Genomic DNA, 21,319 nt, shown 5'->3' on the forward strand with positions numbered 1-21,319 from the left:
TTTGTACATCTCTTCGAGCGTCATGCCGAGGAAGTGCTAAATAATTCGCGGTCCTTCTGGGTTGAACTCCCACATACGGAGGGGTCGACGTTTGCACGACGGGACCCGACGAACTAGCATGACTTGCATTACCGTGACCAGGCTGACATCTCTCTCGAGGAGATCTCAGATGCGACTCTGCAATATCGGCATGTCATTTGCTGGCCCCCAATCCAGCCCCTTGTTGATCCATGACGTCAGTTGTGGTGGGGGGCCCGAGCGAAAGGCAGGGGCAGCTACCCACTTGGTACTCCGGGGAGCTATGATATAAAACCACCCCCGCTGCCATAAACTGGACACCTCTAGAAAGGAACCCTCTGGCCATGGAACATCACCGTTCTTGCTTATTATAGCACCTCCGCACTCTGCGTGTCGCCCCTCGATCATCTTCGGATTCACATTGAAGGTCTTGAGCCACCGGCCGAAGTGTGGGGTAATGCGGAGGAAGGCCTCACACACGACGATGAACGATGAGATGTGAAGGAGGGAATCCGGGGCCAGGTCATGGAAATCCAGCCTGAGGGAGTCCTGGATTAGGGGGTCTCCGGACAGGCGGACTATCTCCATTGGTTGGACTGTTAGACTATAAAGATGCAAGATTGAAGACTTCGTCTCGTGTCCGGATGGGACTCTACTTGGCGTGGAAGGCAAGCTAGGCCATACGGATATGTGTATCTCCTCCTTTGTAACCGACCTTGTGTAACCCTAACCACTCCGATGTCTATATAAACCGGAGGGTTTTAGTCCGTAGGACACAACAACTACAACATACAATCATACCATAGGCTAGCTTCTAGGGTTTAGCCTCTCTGATCTCGTGGTAGATCTACTCTTGTACTACCCATATCATCAATATTAATCAAGCAGGACATAGGGTTTTACATCCATCAAGAGGGCCCGAACCTGGGTAAAACATCATGTTCCCTGCCTCCTGTTACCATCCGCCTTAGACACACAATTCGGGACCCCCTACCCGAGATCCGCCGGTTTTGACACCGACATTGGTGCTTTCATTGAGAGTTCCTCTGTGTCGTCGCCGTCAGGCTTGATGGCTCCTACTATCATCGACAGCGATGCAGTCCAGGGTGAGACTTTTCTCCCCGGACAGATCTTCGCATTCGGCGGCTTTGCACTGCGGGCCAATTCGCTTGGCCATCTGGAGCAGATCGAAAGTTACGCCCCTGGCCACCAGGTCAGGTTTGGAAGCTTAAACTACACGGCCGATATCCGTGGAGACTTGATCTTCAACGGATTGGAGCCTCTGCCTTGTGCGTCACGCGGTCACGATGAGTACGATTTAGCTCTACCGTCGGATAGTGTTCGGGAGATCGCACAGGCAGCCGCCCCGACCCTCAATTCGGAGCCAGTTGCGCCGTCTATGGACGGGTGGATGGACCCCGCCACGGAGGCCTTACCCTCAGCGGCGATCAAGCCAAACATTGACCTTACCTTACACGAGAGCCGTGTTGTTAAACTGCCGGATCCTTCTCCGGCCACGGACTCCGAGCCGCCTGCGCCCGTTCCTATCGAATCTGATTGGGCGCCGATCATGGAGTTTACCTCCGCGTATATTTTTCACCACTCGCCCTTTGGCGACATACTGAACTCATTAAGGTCTCTCTCCTTGTCAGGAGGATCATGGTCGAACTATGTCCGGCAGGACTGGGATGCGGACGACAAAGAAATTCGTGGCCCACCCACCACCCACTTAGTAGCACTGTCAATGACTCAACCGACATGCTCGACTTCGACTCCAAAGACATCGACGGTATGGACGACGATGCGGGAGACGAAGAGGAACCACTGCCCACAGGGCACTGGACAGCCACCTCATCATACGATATATACATGGTGGATACACCCAAAGAAGGCAATGGCGACGAGATAGCGGAGGATGACCCCTCCAAGAAGCAACCCAAGCGCCAACGTCAGCGGCGCCGCTCTATATCCCGCCAAAGCAAAAGTGGTGATACCGGCACAGGAGATAATAACACTCCAAATAGTGCCGAAGACAACAACAATCCCCTCCAGCAAGATTTAGAGCAGGAGGATGGAGGAGCCAGCCCTCCTGAGAGAGCGGCAGATGGAGAGACGGAGGATGATAATTACATGCCCCCCTCTGAAGACGAGGCAAGCCTCGGCGACGACGAATTCACCGTGCCAGAGGATCCCGTCGAACAAGAGCGCTTCAGACGCAGGCTTATAGCCACGACAAATAGCCTTAAGAAAAAGCAGCAGCAGCTTCAAGCTGATCAAGATCTGCTAGCTGACAGATGGACTGAAGTCCTCGCGACCGAGGAATATAAACTCGAGCGCCCCTCCAAGAGTTGCCCAAAATGCAGGTTGCTACCCCGACTGGAGGAAGAAGCATATGACGTGGCTGATCGGCCACCTCGTGGCCGCGATAGAGAGGCATTCCGGCCAAAAAATCAGCCCGCACCCCGACGCCATTCAAACAAAAAGGCATGGGGAGATATGCCAGACCTGCAAGACATATTGGAGGACAAAGCAAAGCATGCAAGATCGATCTACGGATCATGGGGGCGCGCCATTATGCGAGACAATAAACGTCACGCCGGATACAGTAAAAGTAAATCCGACCGGGCCGAACACAGCGGGCAAGACCCATTCGAGCTGCGTCACGATAGAGCCCAATACAGAGGCGCCGCACACCCCTTATGCTTCATAGACGAAGTAATGGATCATCAAATCCCAGAAGGTTTCAAACCTGTAAATATTGAATCATACGACGACACAACAGATCCCGCAGTATGGATCGAGGATTTCCTCCTCCACATCCACATGGCCCGCGGTGATGACTTACATGCCATCAAATACCTCCCACTAAAGCTCAAGGGACCAGCACGGCATTGGCTTAACAGCTTGCCAGCAGAGTCCATTAGCTGTTGGGAAGATCTGGAAGCCGCATTCCTCGACAACTTTTAGGGCACTTATGTGCGGCCACCAGATGCCGATGACTTGAGCCACATAATTCAGCAGCCAGAAGAATCGGCCAGGCAATTCTGGACTCGGTTCCTAACAAAGAAAAATCAAATTGTCGACTGTCCGGATGCAGAGGCCCTAGCGGCTTTCAAACACAACATCCGCGATGAATGGCTAGCCCGGTGTCGGGTGGTAGGTGCGACATATGCCAACGGGTGGCTTATCATTGTGGGAGCCAGTAAGATATCGCCGGTGCCTGGAAACGGGATAAGGCGAAGACATGCACGCCGGCGGATCTTACCCAGCTTCGGGGCTCTCCGTGGAGATAACACCCCTACTGCTGCTCTGCGGGGTCTCCGCATGATCACTAGATGAACAAGTAGCTACACAATGCTCCTTGAGCTGTTTGGTGGGAGGAGGAAGAAGGGCACGGTTAGCCTGCTTCCTCTCCTTGTGTGGTGTCTAAGACTAGCAGAGGGTCGAACCCTTTGCATGGGTGCCCCGGGGGTTTATATAGGCCTACCCCCCGGGGGTACAATGGTAATCCGACTGGGCGCGGGGCCCAGCCGTCTGTGACTACGCTTGCCGGCTTCTGCGCCGGCTGCTGGGGCCCGCCGACTGGTGGGTCCCGCCGGCTGCCAGCCCCTTGGTCGACAGGCAGGCCCCGTTGTCCAGGGCCTGGTCGGCGGCTGGTTACTGTGGCTCCATCTTGGTGACGTGAGCTTCGTCGTGGTAGGCGCGGCTACAGTGCCGCCGCCCGTCAGGCGATCGCTGTAGCCTCACCGCGCCTTGTCTCCTTAATGGGGCGTCTTCTTTGAGGGAGGAGGCAAGCCGACTGCGGGGAGCCGGCTTTGTCTTGGGCCGACTGGTTGGAGGCGTGGCCGCCTTCGGGCGTCTTTCTGCCCGAAGGGGCCCACCATCTGTGGGCCATGCTGGCGGCCCGTCGTGGGTGACACCATGGTCAACATGGCAACAGTGCCGCGCTGGACGGGTCATGCCTACTCCGTACGGCGCACTGTGCTAGGCGTGCTCCGAGATTCGGGGGTGGCAGGCTTCACTGTAGCCACGCCCCGTCGCACCACCGTTAGGTGGGTGCAAACTTTGAGGGTACGGTCTCGACCGCTTTATGGGAGCCGGCTTCTTGGAGTCGGCCTCCTCATGGCCGGCTTCTTGGAGTCGGCATCTTGGAGTCGGCTTCTTCGAGTCGGCCTCCCATGGTTTTCTTCATGAGGGGTAAAGTTGGGCTGCATTCTTCGAGCTGGCCTGGGTGACAGCCAGCAAGGGGAAGGCGGCCCCATGTCTTGGATCCCTGAGAGCCGGACGGGCTCGTAATTTTTTCAGAAGGGCCAGGGGAGGCCGGCTAGGCTACCCATGGCTATTTACTCCGACACCCGGCACCTTGGTCAGGAAAAGCCAAAATCTATGGCAGCCATCACGACACTCATGACCCGCTTTTGTGCGGGAGAAGACAGCTGGCTGGCTCACAGTAATAACATATCAAAGAACCATGGTACTTCGGATACCAAGGACGACAATAGCAGGTCACGTCGCAACAAACATAAGCGCTGCATTAACAGCGATAATACTGAGGGTATGGTAGTCAATGCCGGACTCAAAGGCTCTAAACCCGGTCAGTGGAAAAAGCCATTCAAACAAAGTACGTCGGGTCCGTCCAGGTTGGACCGTATACTCGATCATTCGTGTCACATACACGGCACCCCAGAAAAGCTAGCCAATCACACCAACAGGGATTGTTGGGTGTTCAAGCAGGCCGGCAAGTTAATTGCCGAAAACAAGGACAAGGGGCCACATAGCGATGACGAGGAGGAGCCCCGGCAGCCACACACCGGAGGACAGAAAAGGTTTCCCCCACAAGTGCGGACGGTGAACATGATATACGCAACCCACATCCCCAAGAGGGAGCGGAAGCGTGCGCTCAGGGACGTATATGCGTTGGAGCCAGTCTCCCCAAAGTTCAACCCATGGTCCTCCTATCCGATCACTTTTGATTGCAGGGACCATCCCACTAGTATCCGTCATGGCGGATTCCCCGCACTGGTTCTGGACCCAATCATTGATGGATTTCACCTCACTCGAGTCCTTATGGATGGCGGCAGCAGCCTGAACCTGCTTTATCAGGACACAGTGCGCAAAATGGGTATAGACCCCTCAAGGATCAAACCCACAAAAACGACCTTTAAAGGCGTCATTCCAAGCGTAGAGGCCCATTGCACAGGCTCAATTACACTGGAAGTGGTCTTCGGATCCTTGGATAGCTTCCGAAGCGAAGAGTTAATCTTCGATATAGTCCTGTTCTGCAGTGGTTATCATGCACTGCTCGGGCGAACCGCATTTGCGAGATTCAATGCGGTACCGCATTATGCATACCTCAAGCTCAAGATGCCAGGACCTCGTGGGGTTATTACAGTCAATGGAAACACAGAGCGCTCTCTCTGAACAGAGGAGCACACCGCGGCCCTCGCAGCAGAAGCGCAAAGCAGCCTCTCAAGGCAATCCACCAGTTCGGCGTTTCAAGACCCGGACACCTTCAAGCGCGCTCGGAGCAATCGGCAACTAGACCGCCTGGCGCAATCTGAGCTCACGTAGCAATGCGGCCCCACCCCAGTCTCAGCCAAACGGTGAAACTCGTGCCACGCGTACATAATTACGCATTAAAAATACCATGGGCACAGGTGGGGAGGGGGCACAACTGCGGCACACCCCAAGACGCGGCTTAAACCGCACTAGGGGCTTCCCGTTTGGTTATTTTTCTCTTTTTCAGGATCTTAATCTCTGGAAACCCTGTCCGGCAGCACTATTGCCGAACACATGATGCAACAACCAAGGATGCTACAAGACGGGCACCCTTCAGGACACCCTCATAATAAATTTCAGGGGTGCGATGCTCCTTGCCCTGCGGCGGCCCTTCCTTGATCAGCTTCACGGCGTCTAGGTTGGCCCACTGCATCTTCACACGGGCGAAAGCCCGGCATGCACCTTCAATGCAGACGGACCGCTTGACGACCTCCAGCCGTGGGCAGGCATCCACAAGCCGCCTCATCAGGCCGAAGTAGTTGTTCGGAAGGGCGTCGCTAGGCCACAGCCGGACTATAAAGCCCTTCATGGCCTGTTCGGCCGCCTTGTGCAGCTCGACGAACTGCTTTAGCTGGTCGCTCAGAGGCATCGGGTGTTCGGTCCTAGTATAATGAGACCAGAACAGCTTCTCCATTGAGCTTCCCTCCTTGGCCTGGTAAAACTGTGCGGCATCCAACACGCTGCGGGGCAAATCTGCGAATGCTCCTGGAGAGCTCAAATTCGGGTAAGTAATCGGTAATTTACTTTTACATGCTTGCTTTGCATATAGAATGCCTTACCCGCCCCTATTTGCTTCATCGCATCAATCTCCTGGAGGGCCTTACGGGCTTCGGCCTTGGCACTTTTTGCGCTCTCAAGGGCAGCGGCAAGCTCAGACCCTCGCGTCTTTGAGTCAAGCTCCAATGCCTCGTGCTTCATCACGAGAGCCTGGAGCTCTTGCTGCACCTCGCCCACACGAGCCTCTTGCTTTTCCCGCTCGGTGCGCTCCTTGGCCGCTTTATCTTCGGCCTTGGTTAGCGCTTGCTTCAGGGTTGCCACCTCGGTCGTGGCCCCTGGCAAATATATGATGATCCTGTCATTTTGCAATCGCGTCTTATTTTATATATACATATCTATAGACATGGTATTACTTACCCTTGTTCTCCTCGAGCTGCCTCTTGGCAAGGTCGAGCTCTTTCTTGGACCCCTCGAGGTCCTGCTTCAGTATGGCGATCTCCGCAGTAAGTGCGGCGGACGCCAGCAGCGAAGCCTGCATATGCATATTGACATACTCATATTAGACTCCTGTGATATTTTTTGATCCTCTGTTCGGCTTTTCTTTGTGAACACCGAACAGAGCATCAGGGGCTACTGTCTATGCGGTAATATTTTTACTATATTTTAAACACTTACCTCAAAGCCGGTTAGAAGGCTGGCACAGGCTTCAGTCAATCCACTCTTGGCGGATTGAACCTTCTGGATCACCGCACTCATGATAGTACGGTGCTCCTCGTCGATGGAAGCGCTGCGAAGCGCTTCCAGCAGATTGTCCGGCGCCTCTGGATGGACAGAGGTCACTGGCACAGGTGTCCTGCCCTCTTAGAAGGAGGCCGCCTGCCCGAGTCCGGAACCGCTGGAGGTTCCGGCACGGGGTTCGGCTGAGTGCCGAACTTGGAGTTCTCAGGGGCCTTGTCCCCTCGGCTCCTGGAGTCCGGGAGGCCGCCTTGAGGCGCCTCCGGGATTGTCTCCCCTCGATCCGGTGCCTCGCGAGACAGCACCTCGGCGCCGTCCACAGGATGAGGGGAGGTGGCGGTCGGGACTGGATCGCTATCCATATCCGACGAACCCAGGGAGCCGTCCGATGATACATCAATACGGGCTCGGGGCGGCCTGCATAATCATATTTCGGCGTTAGGTGAAGTAGTGCGACAAAGGAATACTATGAGTTACTCTGGTATCCGGATACTTACGACTTCCGCAGGGGCTTGGCCCTGGGCAGCCACTCGTCTTCGCCGTCGGCGGCGGTGGTAGAGCTGTCTGGAAGGAGAGTCTTCCCCTTCTTGGACCCTTCGGCCTCCCCAGTTGGGGCGGCCTTCCTTTTCTTGTCTCCCCCGTCTGGAGGGGGAGCATCTTCTTCTGCCTCCTCGTCTTTGGGGGAGGATTGCGCCGTAGAGTCCTCGGACGGTGAGTCCGATGACGCCTGGCGTCGGGAACTCTTTCGGGTTCCCTTGGCCTTCTTGGTCTTCTCCGGCACCATATAAGGAGCCAGAGTCAGCATCTTCGTCAGAAGAGCGTCTACTGGGCCTTCGGGCAAAGGAGCCGGATAGTCGATCTGTCCGGCCGTCTCCTGCCAGTCCTGTCAAAGGTACGGGAGTTTAGATCCCGCGTGGAGTCAATCTATGAAAAATAAGTATCCTGTAAGAGGTACAGAAGCTTACCACGCTGGCTTGGCGCTTCGCGCAGAATCCGCGATCCTCAGTAGTAGGAGGAGGAACCTCGGCACCCTTGAATAACACCTCCCAGGCATCCTCGTGTGTTGTATCGAAGTGCCTGTTTAGAGTTTGGTGCTGCGCCGAGGCGAACTCCCATAAGTTGAAGGCCCGTTGTTGACACGGGAGGATCCGGCGGATGAGCATGACCTGGACTACGTTGACGAGTTTGAGCTTCTTGTTCACCATGTTTTGAATACATGTTTGGAGTCTGGTCAGCTCTCCCGAACTACCCCAGGACAGGCCCTTCTCTTTCCAGGAGGTGAGCCGCGTGGGGATGCCAGATCAGAACTCGGGGGCCGCTGCCCATGCAGGGTCACGTGGCTCGGTGATGTAGAACCACCCCGATTGCCACCCCTTTATGGTTTCCACAAAGGAGCCCTCGAGCCATGTAATGTTAGGCATCTTTCCCACCATGGCGCCTCTGCACTCCGCCTGACGGCCGCCCACTACCTTCGGCTTGACATTGAAGGTCTTCAGCCATAAGCCGAAGTGGGGCTTGATGCGGAGGAAGGCCTCGGACACGACGATAAACGCCAAGATGTTGAGGATGAAGTTCGGGGCCAGATCATGGAAATCCAGGCCGTAGTAGAATATGATCCCCCGGATGAATGGACAGAGAGGGAATCCCATTCCGCGGAGGAAATGGGTAAGGAACACTACCCTCTCATGGGGCTCGGGGGTGGGGATGAGCTGCCCCTCATTTGGGAGCCGGTGCACGATGTAGTTGAAGGAAATATGCCCTAGAGGCAATAATAAAGTTATTATTTATTTCCTTATTTCATGATAAATGTTTATTATTCATGCTAGAATTGTATTAACCGGAAACATTATACATGTGTGAATACATAGACAAACAGAGTGTCACTAGTATGCCTCTACTTGACTAGCTCGTTGATCAAAGATGGTTATGTTTCCTAACCATAGACATGAGTTGTCATTTGATTAAAGGGATCACATCATTAGGAGAATGATGTGATTGACTTGACCCATTTCGTTAGCATAGCACTTGATCGTTTAGTTTGTTGCTATTGCTTTCTTCATGACTTATACATGTTCCTATGACTATGAGATTATGCAACTCCCGTTTACCAGAGGAACACTTTGTGTGCTACCAAACGTCACAATGTAACTGGGTGATTATAAAGGTGCTCTACAGGTGTCTCCGAAGGTACTTGTTGGGTTGGCATATTTCGAGATTAGGATTTGTCACTCCGATTGTTGGAGTGGTATCTCTGGGCCCTCTCGGTAATGCACATCACTTAAGCCTTGCAAGCATTGCAACTAATGAGTTAGTTGCGGGATGATGTATTACGGAACGAGTAAAGAGACTTGCCGGTAACGAGATTGAACTAGGTATTGAGATACCGACGATCGAATCTCGGGCAAGTAACATACCGATGACAAAGGGAACAACGTATGTTGTTATGCAGTCTGACCGATAAAGATCTTCGTGAATATGTAGGAGCCAATATGAGCATCCAGGTTCCGCTATTGGTTATTGACCGGAGACATGTCTCGGTCATGTCTACATAATTCTCGAACCCGTAGGGTCCGCACGCTTAACGCTACGATGACAGTTATATTATGAGTTTATATGTTTTGATGTACCGAAGGAGTTCAGAGTCCCCGATGAGATTGGGGATATGACGAGGAGTCTCGAAATGGTCGAGACGTAAAGATCGATATATTGGACGACTATATTCGGACATCGGAAAGGTTCCGAGTGATTCGGGTATTTTCGGGAGTACTGGGGAATTACGGGAGTTCGTATTGGGCCTTAATGGGCCATACGGGAAAGGAGAGAAAGGCCTCAAAGGGTGGACGCACCCCTCCCCATGGGCTGGTACGAATTGGACTAGGGAGGGGGGGGGCGCCCCCTTCCTTCCTTCTCCTTTTCCCTTCCCTTTCCTTTCCTCCTACTCCTACTACTTGGAAGGGCTCCTAGTTCTACTAGAAAAGGGGGAATCCTACTCCCGGTGGGAGTAGGACTCCCCTAGGGCGCGCCATAGAGAGGTCCGGCCCTCCCCCTCCTCCACTCCTTTATATACGGGGACAGGGGGCACCCCAAAGACACAACAATTGATCTCTTGATCTCTTAGCCATGTGCGGTGCCCCCCTCCACAATAATCCACCTCGATCATATCGTAGCGGTGCTTAGGCGAAGCCCTGCATCGGTAGAACATCATCATCGTCACCACGCCATCGTGCTGACGAAACTCTCCCTCAACACTCGGCTGGATCGGAGTTCGAGGGACGTCATCGAGTTCAACGTGTGCAGAACTCAGAGGTGCCGTGCGTTCGATACTTGATCGGTCGGATCGTGAAGACGTAAGACTACATCAACCGCGTTGTGCTAACGCTTCCGCTTTCGGTCTATGACAGTACGTAGACAACACTCTCCCCTCTCGTTGCTATGCATCACCATGATCTTGCGTGTGCGTAGGAAATTTTCATGAAATTACTACGTTATCCAACAGTCGTCGGGCAGGTATCCGGCTCTCCTCAGCTTCTTGATGTTTCCCTCCGTGATGGAGATCATCCACCTGCCTCCCCCTCCGGACATGGCTGGAGAAGGTTGAGGTAGGAAGTGAGGACTTGGGCGCTAGAGCTCGAGTGTGCGAAAACGGGTGAGCAAAGGAGGAAGAAGGCGTGGATGAAAAGGTGAATCCTTATCCCTTTATATGGGCGGACGAAACTATGCGTCCCCACTAGCCTGGTAAAACTCGCTTATCCCCCAAGCACCGCAATCGATGGCGCGGTTGGGTTACCCACGCTCGTATTGATGAGAATCCCGTAATAAGGGGACACGATCTCTGCTTTGACAAGACGTGTCAAAAAACTGCCTCGCGTTATGTGCGGGGCTAGTTAAAGGAAACAGTTCGAATAATCACCGGGCCATGACATAATGTCGTGCTACCAAAACAAGTCAGCAAATTAGATTTGTGAAAATATTATTCTCTCTACGGTGGTATGTGGAACTTATTTTGCAGGGTCGGACACTATCCTTGTATTCAAATTCTTCCGTGATGTATTCGGAGGAGGAACCCGCCTTGCAATGCCGAAGACAATACTGCGCGCCGGACTCATCGTCATTGAAGCCTGGTTTAGGGGCTACTAAGGGAGTCCTGGATTAGGGGGTCTTCGGACAGCCGGACTATCTCCATTGGCCGGACTGTTAGACTATGAAGATGCAAGATTTAAGACTTCGTCTCGTGTCCGGATGGGACTCTACTTGGCGTGGAAGGCAAGCTAGGCAATACGGATATGTGTATATCCTCCTTTGTAACCGACCTTGTGTAACCCTAACCTCTCTGGTGTCTATATAAACCGGAGGGTTTTAGTCCATAGGACATAACAACTAGAACATACAATCATACCATAGGCTAGCTTCTAGGGTTTAGCCTCTCTGATCTCGTGGTAGACCTACTCTTGTACTACCCATATCATCAATATTAATCAAGCAGGACGTAGGGTTTTACCTCCATCAAGAGGGCCCGAACCTGGGTAAAACATCGTGTTCCCTGCCTCCTGTTACCATCCGCCTTAGACGCACAGTTCTGGACCCCCTACCCAAGATCCGCCAGTTTTGACACCGACACAGCCCGTAATAGAACATGAGCCCCCTTAACAAAGGGATCCAGAGCGAGGCCTAGCCCTCAGAGGAAGTGAGAGATGAATACCACGCTCTTGCCAGGTTTGGGAGTGGGAATGACCTGCCCTCGAGCAGGCAGCCTATGCCAGATATCGCCGGTCAAATACCTGGCCTCTCTTAGCTTCTTGATGTCTTCCTCTATAACAGAGGAGGGCATCCACCAACCTTGAAGGTTGGATCCGGACATGGTTGAAGGTCCAAAGCGCCTGACCTGAACCTTGGGTGTTGGAACTCGAGGCGGGGGAAGGATTCGATGGAGTACGAGAAGGAAAAAAGGACAGGCCTTGGCTTCTTTATAAAGAGGGTGAATATCAAGCGTCCTCCCCGTTGCCGTTTGGGACTTGCCTAAAATCGAGGAGTCATACCAACGGGCACGATTGGGTTACCCACGTCCGTATTGATGAGAATCTCGTAATAAGGGGGACACGATCTCTGCTTCGACAAGACGTGTCAAGAAAACCGCCTCGCAATATGTGCAGTGCTGGTTAAGAAAAACGGTTCGAATAATGACCGGGCCATGGCGTGATGTCATGTTGCCAAAGGTGTCAGCAGATTAGATTCGTGGAAATATTATTCTCTCTACAGTGGTATGTGGAACTTGTTTTGCAGAGCCATACACTATCCTTGTGTTCAAAATCTTCTATGGAGTATTTGGAGGAGGAACCCGCCTTGCAATGCCGAAGACAAATCTGCGCGCTGGACTCATCGTCATTGAAGCCTGGTTCAGGGGCTATTGAGGGAGTCCTGGATTAGGGGGTCTCCGGACGACCGGACTATATCCTTTGGCCGGACTGTTGGTCTATGAAGATACAAGATTGAAGACTTCGTCCCGTGTCCGGATGGGACTTTCCTTGGCGTGGAAGGCAAGCTTGGCAATACTGATATGTAGATCTCCTCACCGACTCTATGTAACCCTAGCCCCGTCCAGTGTCTATATAAACCGGAGGTTTTAGTCCGTAGGACAACAGCAATCATACCATAGGCTAGCTTTTATGGTTTAGCCTCAATGATCTCGTGGTAGATCAACTCTTGTAATACTCATATCATCAATATCAATCAAGCAGGACGTAGGGTATTACCTCCATCAAGAGGGCCCGAACTTGGGTAAACATCGTGTCCCCTGCCTCCTGTTACCATCCGCCTTAGACGCACAGTTCGGGACCCCCTACCTGAGATCCGCTGGTTTTGATAGCGATACCCATGCCATGCTTAATTAGCTAGTTGTTTATAATGGTTTACCTTGCGTGCCAACATGCTATTAAAATGGTTGTGATGTGGTATGATAGGGTGGTATCCTCCTTTGAACAATTCGAGTGGCTTGACTTGGCACATGTTCACGCATGTAGTTGAAACAAAATCAACATAGGCTCCACGATATTTATGTTCATGGTGAATTATATCCTACTCATGCTTGGACTCTGTGTTGATTAATTTTAATGCATGTTCATGACTGTTGTCTCTCTCTAGTTGGTCACTTCCCAGTCTCTTTCTAGCCTTCACTTGTACTAAGCGGGAATACTACTTGTGCATCCACTTCCATAAACCCCAAAGTTATTTCATATGAGTCCACCATACCTTCCTATAAGCGGTATCTACCTGCCGTTCCAAGTAAATTTGTATGTGCCAAACTCTAAACCTTCAAATGAAATTCTATTTTGTATGCTCAAATAGCTCATGTATCAGGTAGGGCTATCTATATCTTCCATGCTAGGTGGGTTATTCCCAAGATGAGTGGAATCCGCTCATCATTCACGAGAAAATGGCTGGTAACTGGGATGCCCAGTCCCATGCTCAAATTAAAATCATTGCAAACAAAACTCCCCCAGGATTGTTGATAGTTGGAGGCACCCATTGTTTCAGACAAGCCATGGATTGATGTTTGTTGGTGGTGGGGGGAGTATAAACTTTACCATTCTGTTTGGAACCGCCTATAATGTGTGTAGCATGGAAGATATCGAGATCTCTTGGTTGTTATATTGACAATGAAAGTATGCCACTCAAAATATTATTTATCTCTCTTTCAAAACTTGAGCTCTGGCACCTCTACAAATCCCTGCTTCCCTCTGCGAAGGGCCTATCTATTTGCTTTTATGTTGAGTCATCATCCTCTTATTTAAAAGCACCAGTTGGAGAGCACCTCTGTCATGTGCATGCATTGCTATTAATTTACATTGAGTATGACTGGATCTCTCTTACCATGAATTACAATGTTTAGTCAGTCCTTGATCTCCAGGGGTGCTCTGCATTTATGTTTTGTGGTGTCAGAAAGGGCTAGCGAGATACCATCTTGTTATATCATATTATGATTGTTTTGAGAAAGTGTTGTCATCCGAGATTTATTATTATTGCTCGCTAGTTGATTATGTCATTGATATGAGTAAACATGAGACCTAAATGTTATTGTGAATATGGTTAGTTCATAATCTTTGCTGAAAACTTGAATGCTGGCTTTACATATTTGCAACAACAAGATCAAACAGAGTTTGTAAAAGTTTTTCTTTATCGCTTTCAGTTTGTCAACTGAATTGCTTGAGGACAAGCAAAGGTTTAAGCTTGGGGGAGTTGATGCGTCTCCAACGTATCTACTTTTGCAAACACTTTTGACCTTGTTTTGGACTCTAACTTGCATGATTTGAATGGAACTAACCTGGACCGACGCTGTTTTCAGCAGAATTGCCATGGTGTTATTTTTGTGCAAAAATAAAAGTTCTTGGAATGACCTGAAAATCAATGGAGACACGTTTTGGAATAAATAAAAAATATTGGCGAAAGAATCAACACCAGGGGCCCACACCCTGTCCACGAGGGTGCAGGGCGCCCCCCGGGGCACGCCCCTGCCTCGTGGGCCCCCTGAGGCTCCACCGACATCAACTCCAACTCTATATATTCACGTTCGGGGAGAAAAAAATCAGAGAGAAGGATTCATCGCGTTTTACAATACAAAGCCGCCGCCAAGCCCTAATCTCTCTCGGGAGGGCTGATCTGGAGTCCGTTCGGGGCTCCGGAGAGGGGAATCCGTCGCCATCGTCATCATCAACCTTCCTCCATCACAAATTTCATGATGCTCACCGCCGTGCTGGACGGTGATGGTTTGGATGAGATTTACCATGTAATCGAGTTAGTTTTGTTAGGGTTTGATCCCTAGAATCCATTATGTTCTAAGATTGATGTTGCTATGACTTTGCTATGCTTAATTTTTGTCACTAGGGCCCAAGTTCCATGATTTCAGATCTGAACCTATTATGTTTTCATGAATATATGTGAGTTCTCGATCCTATTTTGCAAGTCAATAGTCACCTAGTATGTGTTATGATCCAGTAACCCCGAAGTGACAATAATCGGGACCACTCCTGGTGATGACCATAGTTTGAGGAGTCCATGTATTCACTAAGTGTTAATGCTTTGGTCCGGTACTCTATTAAAAGGAGGCCTTAATATCCCTTAGTTTCCAATAGGACCCCGCTGCCACGGGAGGGTAGGACAAAAGATGTCATGCAAGTTCTGTGGCACCCTGATCCGCATGGAGCAGGGGGCCTTCGTACGCCAGCCCAGGATAACACCTGACGCACGATAGGTCCATAATACAACATTCTAGGTACAAGAATATTCATCAAATACATGTATATAAGATTACATCATTGATGAATACAATTATCTGGCATATCCCTAAGGATAATAAATGACAACGGAAGTCTGATAGAATGGCGGCGGATGTCTTGATTTGGCAGCATAACAACTCTGGCTGGGCTCCACAACTCACAGGACCGGCAAGGTTACGGCCTAGCACGGCGGATCAAGCGAACAACTCGGGTACGACCTACAAAACTGGCATGACACGCCAGGTCAGTACATTGAATGTACTTGCAAGACCACCAAATACATAACATCCAAACAAGCAGGAGACAAAGCGAGAACCGAGCGCATGCAACAACCTTTCGCATAACAAATTACTAAACATGCATGATAGCGGTCAACTGAGCATGAGCAATATTATAGCATCGACTAACATGGCAATGACATGGCATATCAAAACATGATTATAACATGGTACTAGCAAAACATCACATATCCTCTTGATCATGGCATGATTTCACATATAAATCAAAGCATGGCATGGCATCATGAAACTATGCTGGAAATAAACTACAAATCATATCCAATGTAGACATAGCATGATAACTTTATGCAATCATCACTGTTCTGCCTTGGTTTTTAAATACAACATATTACTTATGCAATACAACCAAACTTATGCACCGAGTCCCTCGGACTCTCTTACCAACGGGTTGCCTCACAACCGAACGATGATCTTTCCAGCGATCACAACCATGACCAACACTTGGTCTCCAACACTCACCGAGACCTCGTCTCGTGATCATATCCAAAACATCACCGTAATGTCTCACGACTATCCCATAGTCCAAGTCACCATATTCTTGTTATCACATCTTTATTTATCAACTTAATTATTTTAAGTCTATCCTCCAATTCGACTAAGACCTGGTAGTGGGACCTACTACGAACTTTTGCTATCGATAGACTTAATATACACTCTGCAGAGGTAGCACACTGTACCCACACCACGGAACCCATGGCCTCGTCATCCCATTCGGGTGGACCAACGGCATTCCGACGAAACCGAACTACTGCCATGACGCTCTCCCGGCCACTCCGACCCACTCCCAACTGGGCTAGTCCTGGGTGGCCCCGTGTCTACCAAAGACACCCCGACCACCGTCGTGGCCAAAACGTCCCTCACGGGGATCGGTACCAAAAATTCTAACAACGAGCACACAAGGTTATGTTTGCCTACCTGATCAGGGTAAGCATGCCCATAACCCTCCCTAGTGGGAGGCACCGGCGAGAGGCACGACAATAGCTCGCATTAAGGCCTTCCCACGAAGGCAAATGTGGCTGCACTGAAAAAGTTCGATTTGGCGGCACTATGACTCGATCCCATCGATGACAAAGGAGGTTTGTTATTATTAAGTCATTTTATTTCCTTCTCCATCATCATGAACATATTTAACATGAATGCAATAATGAGCATGCAGCATACAAATGCATGGCAAAATATCGAACTTCTCAAGTGCACAACTATAGCATAAAGGACGTGACAATACCAAGTAATAGCATATCAACGGTGAATTACAATCCTCATAGAATTTTATAATGATGACATTCAAATAAAGTAGAGTAGTGACATGGCATTATTAATAATAACATTTAATTAGCATGGCAAAAGATATCATGAAAACACAAGCATGCATGACAGGCATAACAGAATAACTACAGACGAAAACAATATGAAACAACTACAACTACACACACAAGGTGCAATCAAAGTTAACATGCAATTTCGGGGCTCATGATAAGAGGTTGGCTTGCTTGGGGGTCGACAAATACTTCGGGAAGAAGTGCGAAACGATCGCGGAAAGATTTGCCGGAAATAGTTCTCTCTCGGAGGAGGCTGTTTACGGTCAAGGGCAAAATGGTCATTTTCACTATGTGAAAATATTATGGAAATGATATTAATGGAACGGGCTCGACAAAACGAAGACGTGGGCTTTGGAATCACCTGATTCGGAGCTACGGGTAAAAAGATATGACTGTTTAACTACCAGGGACCTATCTATAAACAAAATCATTACAAATCGGGCCCTGGCAGAAAAACAGATCGCGTCTTTCTTAGAAATACGGTTTCCAGAAAGGAAAGCGCATTCTGGCCCGAAGAAGAGGAGAAATACACTTTCGGCTAAGTGAAAGCGCACTACACTGAATACGCCTTTGGAGTAGCGAAAGCGGGAAAACGGCCCGAGGCGCCGCCACTTAACTGACGTGGCATTGGGCCAGGCCCTTCGGTCGCCGACAGGTGGGGCCAGGCCCTTCGGTAGCCGATAGGTGGGGCCGCGCGAGGAGGGGCCCGCCTGGCCCTGGCGTCTTCAACCTCCCGCTCGCGCACGCGCGCCGGGCAGAGGGAGGGGCTCGCCTCGACGGCAATAACCGGCGCGTCCAGCCACCGCTCACGACGGCTGACCTACCCACGGGTTCAGGAGCGAGAGGCGCATCCCGTGATGTTCTCAGCTGCCGTCGAGGGGCACCAGGGAAGGAGCAGCAAGGTGGGCGGCGGAGCAGGGCTTCGGCCTCTGGCGAACAGGGAGCTCTGGTGGGGGAATGGGGTGGGCAAGGCAACGGGGAGGCTCACCGGACCCTAGGGAGGGCAGTGGTGGAGGTGGAACGGTGAGAGGGGAGCGACATCGCCGGAATCAAAGAAGTCCGGGGCGGCGGCCATGGCTATGGGGAGGGGGCCAGAGAGGGGCTTTGGGCTCGGGGAGATGCTTGGGGAGGGATGGTGGACTGCGAGAGAGCTCGGGGCTCTATTTATAGCCGCTGGGAGGGCTCGGGAAGGAGGGGAGGCTGTGGCATGCGGCAGGCGACGTGTCCATGTACCAGCGAGGGGCGCAGCGTCGGCATGCGCGGCCAAAGCTCACGGGGAGCGGCGGGAAGGCGATGAGGGGGAAATGGACGAGCAGCAGAGGCTCACGGAGTCGGGCAAGGCTCGAGGACAAGAGGAGGAAGCGGACACTGGCAAGGAAGAGGACGAGCTCACGGGCACGCACTGCTCGAGCGTTGGAATGGCTCCCCGGAGAAGAAAACGAAGGGGGCCAGAGGTCCAGAGGGAAGATGACGTCGAGGGGGAACTATTGGGCATTAATGGCGAGGTCAGAGACGGCCGGAGCAGCGATGCCGATGACAACAGTGGCTAGACCACCGTTTTGACTGGCTGCCCTCGTAGTCACCACTAGCATGGCGCGCTCTGGGGTTTTTACCGATGTAAGTTCATGTATACCACATATTCCTTCCAGCGTGGAGTGTTACCCTAGTAAAGAAACGAGCAGAGACAAAGTGAGCTGAGTAAACCAGCTCCACAAGTTTGCTGTTGCAAACTTGGCCACACACTAGAGGTTAAACCAGAGAGGGTAAAAGGTAAAGTGATGTCTGGGAGGCTTAGGGTAGAAAGGACTACGGTCCTGGGAGTTCTGAAGTAAAATGGACAACTATTTACCATAGTTGTTCTACAACCATCAAATCTGACCCACAAACTGAATCATGATGAAGCACTCACTAGGAGTGATGGATTAGGCTAAAAATTGGCAAAGCCTGGTGATTTTGACATACAATGATGCTGTAAAAAGTTCATACCAAATGGACTCACCAAAATGGTACTTCCTTCACAACTATCATTTCTGTCCAAAAACTTCAGAAAAAAACCTTAGGGCAATTGGCTAGATGAAACGAGCCCAAATCTTGTGGAGATAGGTTATATGGATATAAGAAGCCCTGGGAATATTTTCGCCCATAATGGAGCGAGATAAAATACACTTGCTTCACAAACTGGAAATGTGGACAGAAACAAAGAATTGCTCCTGTGCTCACATAGTTCAATGAAATAAACTTAAATTGGGTGGAGGCTAATGATTTGAGACACTTGAGAGGATGGAAAAGTTTCATCCCATTTGGAAAATCTATGAAGGTACTTCCTTCACAAAGTTACATTCTGGTCAAAAACTTTGAAAAATTGCACAGGGAGCTACGATGAGGGGATTGAGCTCATATTTGGAATTCATGGGTTATTTACCAATATTAGACACCCTCCCAAATTGCAGCTCAATTGGAATTATGAATAAAGCACTTCCTTTGCATAAATTCAGAGAAGGCAGAAACTTGCATTGGATCATGTGCTCAATTTTTGAACTGAGGAACATGAGATTAGGATGGAACTAGTGATTATATAGCAAGGACAAGCTCCACAATTTATGTGGGAATTTTCTCTGCTATAAAAATAGTAGTTCCTTTGGAAAATGGCAGAAATGCAATATTGGATTAAAATAGGAAAAGGAAATTTTCCTTATTTAGTTATGGCCAATATACTTGCCAGAGCTTGGATTAGGCATAAATATTAACTCCACCAATTCTCATGAATTTAGGAGATGACTAGCTATGCCTTTGGATTTTATTCCTCAGAAAGGCAAGAAAAGAAATAAATCATAATTCAAAAATATTGCATTGGACTTAGCAATATTTTTGCATATCCAAGGTTCAGAAAGTTAGGAGGATCTCTGGGAACAATTGGGAGGATCAACAGATCAAAGGAAATGATAGCTCCTTTGTAATCACAAAGGGCACATTCAAATTCTAAAAATTTGGAATTAGGGTTTGAGAGGGTTTGGGATGATGCAAATGAGGTCTTGCCCACTGACAAAAACATGAGCAAGGTTTCTGAAAGGTTGGAAATGACAAAATTTCTCAGAGTCATCCAGCAAACTCAGGAGAAAATTTTGAAAATGAGTGCCAGGAGAGAATAACAGCACAAAAATTGATAACCCAATTTTGGGGCTGTTACAACTTCTTTTCCATAAGCACGTATGACTATATTCGGAATACATGCCTACATTACATTGATGAACTGGAGCTAGTTCTGTGTCACCCTATGTTATAACTGTTGCATGAGGAATTGCATCCGACATAATTATCCATTACTGATCCATTGCCTACGAGCTTTTCACATATTGATCTTTGCTTAGTTACTTTTCCCTTGCCACTGTTACAATCACTACAAAAACTACTGCTGTTAATTTTGCCACTGTTACCGTTACTTCCATATTACTTTGCTAGTAAATACTTTGCTGCAGATATTAAGTCTTTCAGGTGCGGTTGAATTGACAATTCAACTGTTAATACTTGAGAATATTCTTTGGCTCCCCTTGTGTCGAATCAATAAATTTGGGTTGAATACTCTACGCTTGAAAACTATTGCAATCCCCTATACTTGTGGGTTATCAATGTTCAACATAGCGACCAGGTGCGCGAGAGTTGAGGAGGGACGCCTTTCCCTCCTCGAGCTTCCAGCTGCCGACCTAGAAGACGAGAAGGCTAAGACCAATGATGTGAAGCGCAAGGGGGCTGCCGCGCTCGCGGCAGAGCCGAAGATGAAGCGCGACTGCGACCACCCTGAGTCATCCAAGGCCAATCGCCCATTCTGCGCCTTCCACAATGTGCACAGCCACAACACCATCGACTTTCTAGAGCTCAGGGCCATCCGTGATGGGCGCTTCGGTCGATGCCCCGAGTGCAACGACCAAGGCTACGACCATGGAGGAGGCCGAAGTGGAGGACGCTGGGACGATCGCGGCCCCCGCCAGGAGTGGCGCGACCGACGTTGTGAGGATCGCTGGCAGGACCAGCCTCGCGAGGGCGCCTGGAGGGACCAGCCTCGTAAGGACCGCCCTTAGGGCAACGCTGGCCTCCCTCCGCTGCCGCCACCACCAAGGAGGAACGATGACCGCCACCAGGACGAGGGGGCTGGGGGCTTCCAGGAGCCTCGTGCCATCGCCTGCATCCTAGGTGGCGCTCAGGCCCCAGCCTCTTGGCGCATCTTCAAGGAGTTTGCTCATGAGGTGAACGCGGCCCTTCCCAGGGTCGAGGCCACGCGCCCGCTCAGGTGGTCCAAGTACACCTTTACCTTCAGCTGAGCCGACCAGCTCAAGTGCGCGGCAACTGTCGGCGCCCACCCAATGCTCTGCTCACCCATCATCAGCAACGTCGTCGTCACCAAGAC

At 50.5% G+C, this 21,319-nt stretch overlaps 1 long non-coding RNA gene across 1 annotated transcript; it reads right to left on the bottom strand.

The window, feature by feature from the left end:
• Positions 1-15,118: 15,118 nt before the first annotated feature.
• On the bottom strand, positions 15,119-18,097 carry LOC147991750 (uncharacterized). Its single transcript, XR_015604456.1, has 2 exons — positions 17,279-18,097; positions 15,119-17,170 (listed from the first exon to the last, which is right to left on the bottom strand). It is a non-coding gene; the product is annotated as an uncharacterized LOC147991750 (long non-coding RNA).
• Between the last annotated feature and the right edge of the window lie 3,222 nt (positions 18,098-21,319).

The sequence above is a fragment of the Triticum urartu genome, chromosome 1A, assembly GCF_056163025.1.
Source record: "Triticum urartu cultivar PI428250 chromosome 1A, HENAU_Tu73, whole genome shotgun sequence".
Taxonomy (NCBI): Eukaryota; Viridiplantae; Streptophyta; class Magnoliopsida; order Poales; family Poaceae; genus Triticum; species Triticum urartu.